Source organism: Pantherophis guttatus, chromosome 10 (genome assembly GCF_059756535.1).
Source record: "Pantherophis guttatus breed Tessera chromosome 10, ASM5975653v1, whole genome shotgun sequence".
NCBI classification, from domain to species: Eukaryota; Metazoa; Chordata; class Lepidosauria; order Squamata; family Colubridae; genus Pantherophis; species Pantherophis guttatus.
Window position 1 is genome coordinate 28,138,219 of NC_142072.1, and position 14,401 is coordinate 28,152,619.

The window sequence follows — 14,401 nt, forward strand, 5'->3', positions numbered from 1 at the left end:
TGAAAGCAAGAGCCATCAAGAGGGAGGTAACTAAGCAGTGAGGAAAATCCTCCACTGTCTGTCCAACTTGGTAGCAGGGTGGACTCCCTTCTTCCCTGAATTTTTCTAAGTGTTTTTACAACTTTCCCCATCCTCAGCTTGGACCATATGAGTAGGGAAAAAGTTCAACATCCTGGAAGGCAGCAGGTTACCAAAAAATTTAGGTGTTATTCAAGTTGCCTGTTAACCAGACTTCCTTATCCATCAATGCTCTTCCAACATTGCAAAATTCTGTTTGTGGAGAGAACATTGTGATTAACAGGTTAGTTAAGTTGGGTGACATGCTTGTTATACAATTGTACAAAGCCCTCAAAACTAGACTCAAGAAACAATTGATCAGCCCTTCCTCAGGAAACGAAGGAATACAATACTGAATGGGATATTATATTGTTTCCTAGTATGGTTTGATTGCTTATTCGTACCCTATGACTATCATTAAGTGTTGTACCTTATGATTCTTAATGAATATATCTTTTCTTTTTATGTACACTGAGAGCATATGCACCAAAAACGAATTCCTTGTGTGTCCAATCACACTTGGCCAATAAAGAATTGTATTGTATTGTATGCCACTAGGTTCAGTGGTCAAGAAAATTTTTTAAATACTGTATGCATCTGGCACAAAACTAGGTGGGACAGGTAATTGACTAAGAAACAAAATTCAAAATCATCTTGATAAGATACAGAAATAACTGAAATAACATTGAAATTTAGTGGAAGCAAACTAAAGTGCTTTATTCAAGAAACAAATGCAAAATACAGGATCGGAGATATATTTTGGCTTGTCAATACTTCTGAAAAAACCCTAGTGCCACAGAGTTGGGCATGGAGGAATTTATTTATTTATTTATTTATTTGCAAGTATTTATATGCCGCCCTTCTCCCGAAAGACTCAGGGCGGCGAACACAGGTAAAAACAAATAAACAGATAAAAACATACAATAAAACCCAATTAAAACCAATTAAGATCGAATGATAATAAATAATAGCACCCAAGAATCTAAATCAGCCCATTTTTTTGGAATAGCCAAGTCTTCAGGCCCCGACAGAAGGAATGGAGATCAGATGCTGTCTGGAGCTCAGTGGGTAACTTGTTCCAGAGGGTAGGGGCACCCACAGAGAATGCTCTACCCCTGGACCAGACGGTACCCTGAGGAGAGCAGCCCTGTGGGAGCGGACAGGACAGTGGGAAGCAGGCAGGAGATGGTCCTGCAAGTACCCTGGACCTAAGCCATGTAGGGCTTTATAGGTGAGTACTAGCACCTTGAAGCGGATCCAGAGGACCACTGGTAACCAGTGCAGCTCGCGCAGGAGAGGTGTTACACGGGAGTAACGAGGAGCTCCCGTAACAACCCACGCAGCCGCATTCTGGACCAGCTGGAGCCTCCGGGTGTACCCCAAGGGCAGCCCCATGTAGAGGGAATTGCAGTAATCCAAGCGGGAAGTAACCAGGGCATGAGTGACCATGCGAAGGGCATCCCGGTCCAGGAAAGGGCGCAAATGGCGCACCAGGCGAACGCCCCCCTGGTCATGGCCGTCAAATGATCTTCTAGAGACAGCTGAGAATCCAGGAGGACACCCAAGTTGTGGGTCCTTTCTACGGGGGCAAGTACCTCCCCCCCATCAAAAGTGATGGGACCTCTGAAACACAAGATGCCGGCATCCACAGCCACTTGGAGGGGTTGAGTCTGAGTCTGTTCCTCCCCATCCAGGAATGCTTACAATCGTGACCTCAGTTATAATGGATAGCTCTTCCAAGGTGATTCTAATAATGTCTTTGATCCCATTCATCAACATCAGTTGTGTTCTTGTTGTGTTGGCAGTTAAACTTCTCAACCTTGCCAAGCATATTAATTTCACATCACATGCCCAGAGTTTGTGAGTTTCTGCTTGCTGATCTTCTCAAGAACCTAGTCAGCCTTTATTTCAGATCAATTCTGTCTATCTGCAGTTGCTATTAGTAATCATAAACATAAAAACTTATTTTGCTTGCTGTCTAAATGCTTAGTTTTTCCAACCATACTTTACCATTGGAAAAGCATTGCTTCAGCTGTTCTGATCTTTGTTATTGAAATGTCCTCATTTGTGTTCTTGTCTGTCACTGCCTTCTTCCTCTTCTTCACCTAGCTGTCCCTCTTATGTATTCTTAAGCCCAAGACACAAACCAACCTACCATGTTCATTAACTTGCTGTTATACCGGTATTTCACAAAGCATAATGGTTTATTTCTTAGTGGTTAACATTAATCTAGATTTTCATTTTCCATTTTTACTTTTATAATAAACTCTTCTAAGTTGTCCTAATTCTTGGCTAACAAATTACTGTTGCTTGCATATCAATCCTCTGTGTTCTGCATTCTGGCATGGTTCATCCAATGGCCTTCCTCTAGTTAATGATGCAAAATAAACTGCCACACATTCTCCATTTTCCTCTCCATTATCCATTGTACCTCTCATAACTATCTAATCTCATAGCCTTTTCTGAAGCCTATCTGTTCATTTGTAACATCGCTCTCCACATGTTCTTCAACCCTTCTTTGTAGGATCTTGACTAATATTTCTGTAAGTCACACTGTAACTGCTTTTTTACAGCATTAAGCAGAACCATTTCTTCCATTCTCTAGGCTACATAGTGTAGTCCCATATTTGTTGACACCAAATTGTTTGCACCTTAACTGATGCTTTTGTGCAACTTTCACCATTGGTGGGTATTTTTTTGGAGGAAATCACCTGTGCCTGGTGCTTTCCTATTTGTACTTTTTGCTTATTATACTTTGCTTCCAAGCTGAATTGGTTTCTGAATATATTTTCTGTCTACAAACCTTGCTGTAGTCTTGTTTGAAAAAAGTTTCTGTGTAATCTTTCCAGAGAATATGAGTCAACTATGTCAAGTGGCTGCAAGCACATTTTAGGCTGCATCAATGGTATAATTTTGAAATCGTGGGACATCACTTTTATCTGTATTGGCCATCAGGACAAATCAGGTTCCAGAATCTGAGTCCTTTCAAACCAATGAGAAGGCGGAGGGAGAATGCGAGAGTCATTGCTCAACTCCTGAAAGAATCTGCAGAAGGGCAAGATCTGCTGTAGAGTGTAACACTAAATACAGGTAGTCCTTGTTTATCAGTTGGGACTGGAAACTTGGTTGTTAATCAAAGTAGTTGGTAAATGAAACCACAATAATCCTTACAATCTGACTTCAGCTTTGCTTTGCTTTGCAGAAATGTGAGGATTGGTTACTTTTTCAGCACTGTCATACCTGCAAATGCTTGCCAAACAAGGCAGTTGCTAAAGGAATGTAATGGTCTTAATTCATAGGGAGGCCTGAAGAACGTCCTACAGGAGGGCCAGCGGAATAGATAATAAACCTAGACTTGTCCACTAACTGTCAGAAATATTTTAATTTGGATTTCTACAATGAGCACGGATTAGGATTCTGTGTGATTAGGGATGGCTAAAAGAGCTCCATCTCTACCTTCAGGTGTTTTGGCAGCAGTAGGAAGATGGTACCTGCCACAGCATTCAGCATTTCCCTCAATCAGAAAGTATTTCATTTTCCAATCGTGATTCTCCAAGAGCCTGTTTAGCAAGACTTGTTAAAATAAAAGGGATGGAGCACAAGAATTCCAACCTTGAACTATTTCCCATCTGTAACTCACATATTCCAAAAGTACATTACGGCAGAGTCTTCTTCGTTTCCCTTTTAAGCTATCTTTCAGTGATTGGGCAAACCGGTGGGATCTTTTGCTGATAACCAAGCAGTGTTACTCATATCACCATTTCCTGAATCCTTACTTCCCTGGGAACTGACTATTTACACACACACACACACACACACACACACACACACACACACACACACCGCTTAAAAGATCTCTACCAAACATGGTAAATTAATCTTCATGCTTTTCTCGGCAAAGGAATCAGGAAATATCAGGGCTACAAAGAGGTTCCATCATGACTTAGTCAAGAAAAGGTCCCTCTCAGTCCCTTTGCTGAAGAATCCCCTAGTTTTCTTTCTCCCTCATGCCAGGAAGGGGGAGGGGGTTGTTGTCTGTTTCTCTTTGTTGAAAATTGAATAGGCAGCAGCAGCATACTTTATTGTGGTCATAGACCAAAAAACCAAGACACACAGCTGGCACACGACCACACTGAAGTGCAGAACGGCAACAAGATCAGTGGTGGAAACCACTCCGTCAGCTCACAGTTCATGTATTTTAAATTTTAGCTCCAATCTATGTGAACTATAGTCGATTAAAATTGTACATAGGTATTTATTTTATTTATTTATTTATTTATTGCAATTTATATGCCGCCTTTCTCCCTAGGGACTCAAGGCGGCTTACAAAATGACAACTTCAATACAAATCACAATACAATACCAAATTAAAATCAGTAACCCAATTAAAAAACAATTTAAAATTATACCAGTGTACCCCCAAACGGATCAGTTTAATTGGCGGAAGAGCCACGTCTTCAGCTTGCGACGGAAGGAAAGAAGGTCGGGGGCTGTCCTGAGCTCAGTAGGCAAGGGGTAAATATGATGTGAGCCAACGATTTCAGAGATCGGCTGTCACATGAACAGTGGGTGGATTTCACACACCCCGAGCACCTGCTATCTAGGACATTCGAGGGGATCACATTAAAACGTGCCTTTAGAAAGGCCAACCTGTATTTAACAAAGGATAGCATAGAGAGATATTTTGGGGTGTGTGTGTGCATTCGGGGAGTAATACCGAGAAACAATGGAGAACATACTCCCGCACCAAGTGCCAGATTCTGTTGTCTTTCAATATCATCCAATCGCTGAAATATCAGCGATTTGGCTGCATCTGGGCCAAGCATAAGGGCTTCAATAGGGGGAATACCTATCTTCATAAGTTTGGTGTGAATATTGCGGGCCCAAGGACCGTGGAAGCCGTCCCGCCATAAGCACTGGCCTAAATAGTAGTCTGGAAGTCTGACTCACAGGGTCAGCCAGTAGCCAATAGCACACTTCCACAGAACAGTAGCGAGAGATGGTGTACCCAGTTCCAAGCGGATTGCGGAATAGGAAGCTTTTTTTTTGAGAAGGATACATCTTGACTTGAGAAAGCACAGGTAAGATTCACTTACAAAATGGCTGCCACCTCAGGCCATAAACACTTGATGCTCAGAAGGCAAATTAAATCTAGAAGCTCTTCCTGTGAATAAGTCTGAAGCAGCATTTTCTATTTAATATTGTTTTAATTAATTTTTAAATGAGGTGGAATAGACAGGCTCTTCGAGAAAAATCCAGAGGTACTGTAGAGTTTATGGGCCCCATACTGGCTTCTCTTGCAAAAACATGCATTGTTTAGCCTCTCCCAAATGCCCGCTCAGCTACAGATGAGATGCAGATGAAATGGCCTTCTGCCTCCCAGGGGATTCCTTGGACTTGGGGTGGGCTTGGTTCTTTTATGATGGTTCTGCTGATGGGGGAGTCATGGCTCAGCAGTTAGAGGAGAACAGCAGCAATAAGTCACTTTGATCGCCTCTTGGAGACCTCTCTGAACAAAACCAATCGCCATGTTTCAAAGGAGAATTCTATCAGAAACAGCATTGGAAGAATGCATTATCTTCCCCAAACCCTGCAAAATCACTGCATTTTCCTTAATTCAGAGACGAAGGCAGGCTTCTAGCAAGCCAATCTTGGTTCAAGCCAATCGGGTGGCGGGAGGCTTTTAGGGTGCCTGCCTGCAGCTGCATCTAGCTACTTGAGTGGGAATGTTCCCCAGCTCGCCTTGTTTCCCCTTTCCAAAGAGTCCTGGCTCTGTGGTTGTGAACCCGTATGCTCTCGCAGGGACATTTTCTGCTCACGCTCCATCTCGTCCCTGTATTGAGGCTGAGATCCAAGAATCTGACCTTGAATGCAAGAGATTAATTTGCTTGTGTTGGCTTCAAATGAGTAGCCGGTTCCTGCTGAATTTCCAGGCAATCTTGCTAAGCATTCACTTTCCCCCAACTCTGCAGACCTGAATGTGATGCCTCCAGGCATACGGTGCAGTTGGGTGTTAACTAGCTTGAACCAGAAACGCTCAGAACTGGAGGGGTCCAGAGAGAGACCTTAAAGCCCAATTTCCTGCTCAATGCAAGAAGGCTCTTTCGAACCTCCTCGGTCTGACCTCTTATTGAGTGCATCATCCAGTGAAGAAGAGCTCCTGCCTTTCAGGGTCATGAGTCCTCTTGCCAAAATGCTCAAGCCATTAGGGATTCTTTTTTTTTTTTTATAAAATTTATTTCTTTAAAAAAATACAGACGATTTATCGACAAACAGAACACAATGAGAACATTACACAATACATAACATTCAATCTAAATAAACAGATTGTCAGGTTTTGAGGTCGTCTCAAATAAATTGCATTTCAAACAAAGTCTTTGATGAAAAACTTCCATTTATTAAGCACGACATTCTAATTCCGACTCCATCGCAGCCAACACTGACTTCCAGACCCAAAACCCTCCCTTTCCGTTCCCCACTCCTCTGCACTCATTGGCCATCTTCCAAGTCACTCTACCCCTAATCTACTGCTCCAGCTCAAAGGAATTTCCCCCCTCCCATCCCATCTCCTAGGGGATATTATCTCCAGGGAAAATAAGTAGGTGAAAAGTCAAACGTCCCTTTCCAGACACCTTCGCTTCTCCTTCTTATGTCAGCACTAGAGTAAATGCAGCTTGAAGTGCTGACACAGATAAAAAAATAAAAGTCTAATCTAGCATTGTCCTCTTTTTATTCTATTATCTAACCAAACATACCATAGATCCCAGCATTGGAAATATGCAGAGTCTTTTTGATCTCTTAAAATTTTAGTTAGCCTATTGGCTTCTGCACATTCCATGATTTTCCCTATAATCATATCTTCAGACGGTAGATCTTTACCCTTCCAGTTTTGGGCGAGGCATATTCTAGCCGCAGTTGTGATGTAAACAATCAGATACCATTTGTTAGTGCCTATTTTATCTGGCCTGATGTTTAATAAGTAAAATTCAGGTTTCAGTTGTAGTTTGTAACCAGTAATTTCTAACAACCACCTCTGAATAAGTTTCCAAAATTTAGTTACTCTAGGGCAAGTCCGCCATACATGGAAATAGGTACCTAGCTCCACACACTTCCAACAATTTGGGGAGAGTCCAGAAAACATTTTGGATAGTTGGGTGGGAGGAAGTTGCCACCTGTATACCATCTTGTACAAGTTTTCCTTATAAGTAGTTGCCATCAAAAATTTAAATTGTCTAGACCAAATTTCTTCCCATTTTGCCAAATTGATTGAGTGGCCAATATTCCTCCCCCAAGCAATCATTGAGTCTTTGACAATCTCGTCACCTATCCAACGGGTTATTAAAAAATTGTAAATCTTAGCTAACATTTTTTCCTCCTTCCCTAATATAATCTTATCTAACTCCTGCAGGGTCCTATCAATACCTCCTTGCTCCTTATCTTTTTTATATTTGGAGTTAATTTGAGCATAGGCCCACCAATCCACTTCCATTCCCTGCAGAGCTAGTTCAGTTCTTGTTTTTAAACAGCCTTGACTATCAAGCAGCTCACAATAAGGTAGATGTTTTTCTTTATGATATAGCGGGGTGCCATTAGGGATTCTTAATGTTCAGCCAGAACCTCTCTGCCTGTAGTCTAAGTCCATGATTCTGAATCCTGATCTTTTTGACAATAAAAGTCTGGATCTTCTGTTTAATATTAAATGGCTTTTGCCCTCCCTCAGTTTACTCTTTTCAAAATGAAGTATATCCTCTGAACTCCCTTTGTAGGATTTACAGTAGTTTTGAGCCCTTGATCATCATCCTGTTCTAGGAGGTCAGAACCCCTCTTAAAGTTTCATGTCCGTGCTTCTGAGGCTACCTGATCAACAGAGAGGAAAGTGGAAGGCTGCTGGGAAATTATACTTTTGTTTATGCAGCCACAACCTTAGTTTCATTTAGAGGAGCCTCTTCGTGTTCCTGACCTTGTCCAGCCAGAAAGGAAAGGGGTGGCAGGTGCCTTGTCAGGGGGTAAAGGAAGAATCCCAATCCAGTTTATCTCCTTTGACCTGCAGGGTTAATAATACACTGCAATGTCCTTTATTCTAGCTCTCCGTCCAGCCTTCTGCCTTATGAGAAAGGCAGCAGGAGCATTGCAGGCCTGTCAGAACCGCCTCTCAGCTTCAGCAAAATCCTGACCTGCAGTAGATTTAATTTCACCCTGCAAAGCTGCTCTTACGCTTTTAATCACACAAAAAGCAAAGAAGGTCATCAGTTTCCTACTACTTCATCATCAGAAAAATAAGTAAATAGAACCTCTTCCCTAAAATGTTTAGAGCTGAAGGATTTCTGTCTCTTTGGCAATTACAGTAATTGTCCACTTTTGATCCTGCAACTTATGATGAGGTCAAATGCATCCAGGCTTGGCAAGTGGGTGAGTAAAGTTTAAAGAAGTTGCACTGACCTGTCTTGGATGAAGAAGCCTACATAAGGAGTCAAGCTGGACAATTTCAGTTTGACCATATGTGTTTTGTTTTGCATTATGCTAAATCATGGTTTGTTAATTTAGAATGTGTTGAGAAAACTATAATTGGCTAGCCTTGTACAATACTCTAAGCCACAGACCATGATTAACAAATTGCGAGGTTCACATATCATCCTAAAACCTAAATCAAAACCAAACCACATCATGGTTTAGCATAATCTGTATGGCTTCCTGCCCACCTACTTCAATTTTGAAAGGTCCATTTTATGTGCTTGGTTCTGAGGCTAAATGAGCCACACAGTTTCTGGAATTTTGACTATGTTGAACAATTTTGGGGGCAAAATTAAAATTTATTTTGAGACTTGCTACATACTCTTTTACGACAGATGCCTGAAGGCCATAACAATCCTGGCAAATACCAGCACACAAGAGCTTTCTGCTGACAGCTTTAGGACATCTCTTGTCCCTAGATAGAAATAAGCCCTTTGTTTAAGTAGTGCTTCTAGATAACTAGTAGCAGGACAATCTCACAAACAAAGCATTGGCTTTGGGTATATGAAACCTGTAAAACTGTAGTTTGAAGCAATCTTGTCACCTAAATCTAAGACTTCTAAGGAAAGAGGAAGGGCCATGCCTATTCATCAATGTTTTCCCTGCTCCAAAAAAGCGCTTTGAATGGACCCTGTTTGTGAAATTTTAGGAAGCACAGCAAACATGTTTGTCTCAGCAACTTTTTTCCTGGACTAAAAATCTACACTTTAGACATTTAATGTTAAAGATGGGGCCATCTCTTGACTGCATATGACAAAACATGTATTGCACAATCCCACTTCCAAGGAATGGCTGCAATCGACTAGAACCTCTACTTTCCCAAGTACATTTGCAACTCTTATTCGCTTCAAGGGAAAATTCTGCAGTTGCCCATAGCAACCCAAAAGGCTATGTGGCTCTTCCCACAGAAAGGCTGTTAATTGCAAATCATTCTTGATGAAAGAGGAAATTGCTTTGCTATGCGTGCAAAGGGAGCAATCAGAAATTAAAACTGAATTTTTAACATGGGATGTATCACCAGACAAGCTTGTTGCCTTCTGTCCTACGTGGAGGAGGAAAGACAAAGGGGCCATGAAGGAGCCCTGAACATCCAGGCAGGTTCTGGCCTGCAATCTCTGCCTTCTGGCAGGAAACAAGGAGGGAAAGAGGGCCTTAGGATTCAATGTCACCCCACCTCTTTGCTCCTGTAAGTTGCTGCTTGCATTTGGCAAATACTGCACACCTTAATAGAAAGAGCAATATATGTTTCCGGGAAGCACAAAGGAAGAGGGTTGTTTTCCTTGGGGGAGATGAAGAAGAGAGTTTTGGTCTATCATATGCGGCCCCACTTCTTTTCGGTCCACCATGTTGGTTGCCACGGGGAAATAGATAACCCATGATCTATTTGCTAGATTGGACACTAAGGTGAACACCTGTCAAGGGGGAAACGTCGACAATGCCACAGGGATGCTAGCGGGGAAAGCCATTCCTGGGACTCCAGACAGGACCTGCATTGCTCCAATCCAGCTAATCCAAGCGGGTTTAATCCTCCTCCTGTAGGCAGCTTGGTGGATGAGGGAAGCCATAGGACAAGAAGTTAAGGGAAGATTATCTAGGGTGGTATTTCTCAAACATGTTGGTCTCAGAACAATTCCTCCCCCTTTTGCTTTGGTGCCTTCAAGTTGCTGTTGACCCCTGGCGACTGCCTGAACAAGTCCCGGCAGTTTTCTTGGCAAGATTTCGGAAGTAATTTGCCACTGTCTGTTTCCTAGGGCTGATAGTGACTGGCATAGGATCCCCCGACTGGCTTTGTGCTAAGGTGGAACTAGAACTTTTGGTCTCCTGATTTTTAGCTTGGTACTTTAACCACCAGGAACCCTTTCAATCTTAAAAATGATTGAAGGCCCCAAAGAGTTTTGGTTTATGTCGATCGTATCTATCACTCTTTACTCTATTAGAAATCAAAACTACGAAATTTTAAAATATTTATTTTTTTGACTGAGTCTATACTTTGATCTAGGAGTTGAAGATTCTTTTAAGTGGGTTTATAGTCTCAATGTTACCCTGCAGTGAACATGTACGTTGCATTAAGCCATCGTTTGGTTGGGCTGGCTTTGTTGGTTGCATGAACTCAACCCTCTTGGCTCATAAATCGTGGTTTAAGCTTTAATACTCTCATAGTTTTTTTAAAAAATCTATGGGTTAGGATGGACCCAGACCCAGAAAAAAAGCAAGTAAAAGGAATTACATTGATTGGTGCTGTTGATAGGGCCAGTGATTGTGAGTTCATAGTATCTTGAATTTGGAAAGGGAATTACTATTCAAATCAAATTCAATATTTGAAAATCTTCCTGACTCATTCATCTTTTTTAAAGATTAAATAGTCCCCATTCTGTCATCTGAGGCTCCTGAGCTCCCTTATCCCTCTTCTCTGACCTTTTGCCAATTTCCCTGAAACCTCCTTAAAGTTTGCTGCTCCAACTGGCTTTGATACTCCAGGTGTGGCCAATGAAAGCAGAACATTTACTGCCTGTGATTTGGAAAGTATTAGCTTAACATGGAAGTTTTTTGGCAACTGTTATCGCTTCTTGGCTCAGCTCCACAGTTCTTTCAAAAGTCACCACTAAATTGTTCTGATCATAACTGGTATCATAGTGACGCAACAATCAGCTTTAAAATAAAATAAAAAGATCCTGTTAATTAAAACCATTACTAAACAAAGTAGGTGATCTTCTTGGCTAAGGTAATGACAGCAAAGCAAGGACTTTACTATAGGAAACTGGACTGAAAAGTATATTTTCACCTTACCATTGGATAACCTTGGAAAACAGCTGGCTTAAACCCATTGCTTGAGTTCTGATATTTTTCTTGAATATTTTTCCTGAGGTTTTTTTTTTGATGAAGGGGCAATGATTTGGTTCACTACTTGTTAAGTCATAAGCGACACAGGACAGACCATAGTGACTGCAGTAACAGACTGGGCTAAACAAAAAACCATACAAATCCAACTATGGCTTGCTGTAATGTGTGAATTCACAGTCATTTTTGCAGTTCAACTTTTGTCAGCACTGTAAACTTTCTTGGGACAGATAGATAAACAGGATTAAATAAAAATATAATAAATTATATTAAATTAATCATGCACATTTAACTGCTTGTAGAAATGCCAGTCTTTGGTAGAAGGACAAGGTCCCTAAACACGAACAGAATGCACTCCCCTCCCATTGAGTAATCAGGGATCTCTGATTATTAAAATGTTCCTTATCAAATGATTTAAAAAAAGAACATTAGGAAGGAAGGGCTGCTGAAACATTCTAGCCAATTCAGGTTCAGTGAAATGTCATAATACAGGTAGTCGACTTACAACACTTGTTTAGCAACTGTTTGAAGTTACAACAGCACTGAAAAAAGTGACACGACTAGCCCTCGCACTTATGACCATTGTGGCATTCCTATAGTCATGTAATTAAAATTCAAGCATTTGTCAACTGGCATGTATTTATGATAGTTGAAGCATCTCCGGATCATGTGCTCACCATTAATGACCTTCTCAGCTGGCTTTGGACAAGCAAAGTCAATGGGGGAAACTGGATTTATTGAAACCAAGTGATTCACTTAACAACTGCAGTGATTTGCTTAACAACCATGACAAAGAGAACAGTGTTTCTCAACCTTGGTAGCTTGAAGATGGGTGGACTTCAACTCCCAGAATCCCCCAGCCACACAATTGTTTGCTTAGCAATGGAAATTATGGCTCCAACTGTACTTGTACTTGTAAATTGAGGACTATCTGTACAGTTTGTAGGTGTTGCCCACTGGGATTAATGGCGGGAAAGAGAATAAAGGCACCTCTCTCCCAGACTTTATCCAGCTCAGTTGCACTCTGAATGCTTGCATGGACAAGGTGACCTGACTAATTTAAAACCTAGCAAAGGGGTTCAGCTAATATCCTAGAAGACAGCAAAGACATCAAAATAAAAATGACTGTGGAAAACTCAGCCTGAACCTTAAATTTAGCCAAGATCAATGCATGGTTGCATATTTCTTTTTAAAAGTCAGAATTCAATATTCAAGGTTATACAATTGGAAATGCTTAGCTTGGGACAGCAGCTGAACATGAGTCATGAACTAAACATCTGATACTATCTTTAAATCAGCTAAGTTTTAAAAAGCTATTATGAGCCTTTTCAGGCCCCGGAATCAACAAAGTGATATGAATGGGGGGAAAAGGCAGTGCAATTTTGGAATTTTAGCATGCCTTACTGGAACCATAATATTCACGTTCTAAGAAGTTATAGTTCTACTTTATTATGCATGAATGTGAATTCATAGGGAAAGTTGTTGGGTCCAATTCTCACTTGAAGAAGGGTGCAGACAAGTTGGAAGGGATTCAGAGTCTTCTGGAAAACTTGTCTTCTCAAATGAAATTGAAAGAAGTGGAAATATGTATACAGCAGTGTTTTTCAACCTCGGTAGCTGTCATGGCTGGCTGGGAAATCTTGGGAGTTGAAGTCCACGCAGCTTAAAGCTGTCAAGCTTGAGAAACACTGGTATACAGTTCTCCAGTATACACTGGAGAAGAGATGGGACTCCTTATGAATACTCTTGTGTAAAGGCTGATTTAGAGGTGCCCACAACTGCACATAGGTGTTGCCGCATACCTATGCCGTGAATGGGTTGATGGGCAAGTGTAGATTGCAGATGGCTGCAGATGGGCCAATATCTGCAGCCATCGTTGTGCGTTGTGTGGAGATGCGCATCCCACCTGCCGATTGGTTGATCTGACTTCCTGTTCCATGCTTTGCTGTTTGAATGCCCCCAGCCAGAACGTCGAAATTTGCAGATTTATGAATGCAACGGCTATGCAATTGTCTATCAACAACAAAGACGTATATTCCCTCACATGCAGTGCCAGAGAGCCCTAAGCCAAACAAATGGTTTAAATTATTTTACGATGTTTTGTTTTCAAAATTCTTCTCTAAGTGGCCCAAGAATGAAGCATCACTGCATCAACAGAGGTGATCTAATACTTTGGGGAGGGGGGGTGGCAGTTAAGAAATATGAAATATAAATAAATAAATGATAGATTAAGGAGGAGACATTGGAAAATGAATGATAAACTTTCAGAGGGTCGTCTCCGCCAGAGAGTTGAGTAGAAAATGCAGGTGGTGCTTTCTAGGGGCATAGGGACATTCTGCCTGAATCAGCCTCCCTCACAGTCTCTGATTGCAGCCAGTTAGGAGATGGTTCGAGCAGAACAATTGCACACAATTCTACCAGGGCCTTGGATGTTATTTCTGCAATTATATGGTTGAGGAAACTATTACTAATAATCCAGACTAAACACCTGGCTGACTGTGCAACAAACTATAAGAAAGCAAAGATAGCAACAGTAGTTGGTACCTTGCAGTGGTGGGTTGCCCCCGGTTTGCACCGGTTCTATAGAACTAGTAGTAAAACTGGCGGGAGGCTCTGCCCGCCGACTTCGACATCATCAAAATGCTCCTGCACATGTGCAGAAGCTTCTGTGCATGCACAGAAGAGCGCGCACATGAGCGAGCAAAGCAAGCACGCACACGCGGCCCCGCTGCAAACTGGTAGTAAAGGTAAGTAGAATCCACCCGATACCTTGGGTGGAATGGTGAAACATCTGGAGCAGTACTTGCGGGACCGCCTACTACCACCAATAGCCTCCCACCGGCCGGTACGCGCTCATAGAGAGGGGCTCCTCCGGGTGCCGTCGGCCAAACAGTGTCGACTGGCGGCCCCCAGGGGGAGAGCCTTCTCTGTGGGGGCACCTACCATCTGGAACGAGCTCCCCCCGGAGATATGGAGGATCCCAGATCTGCGCACC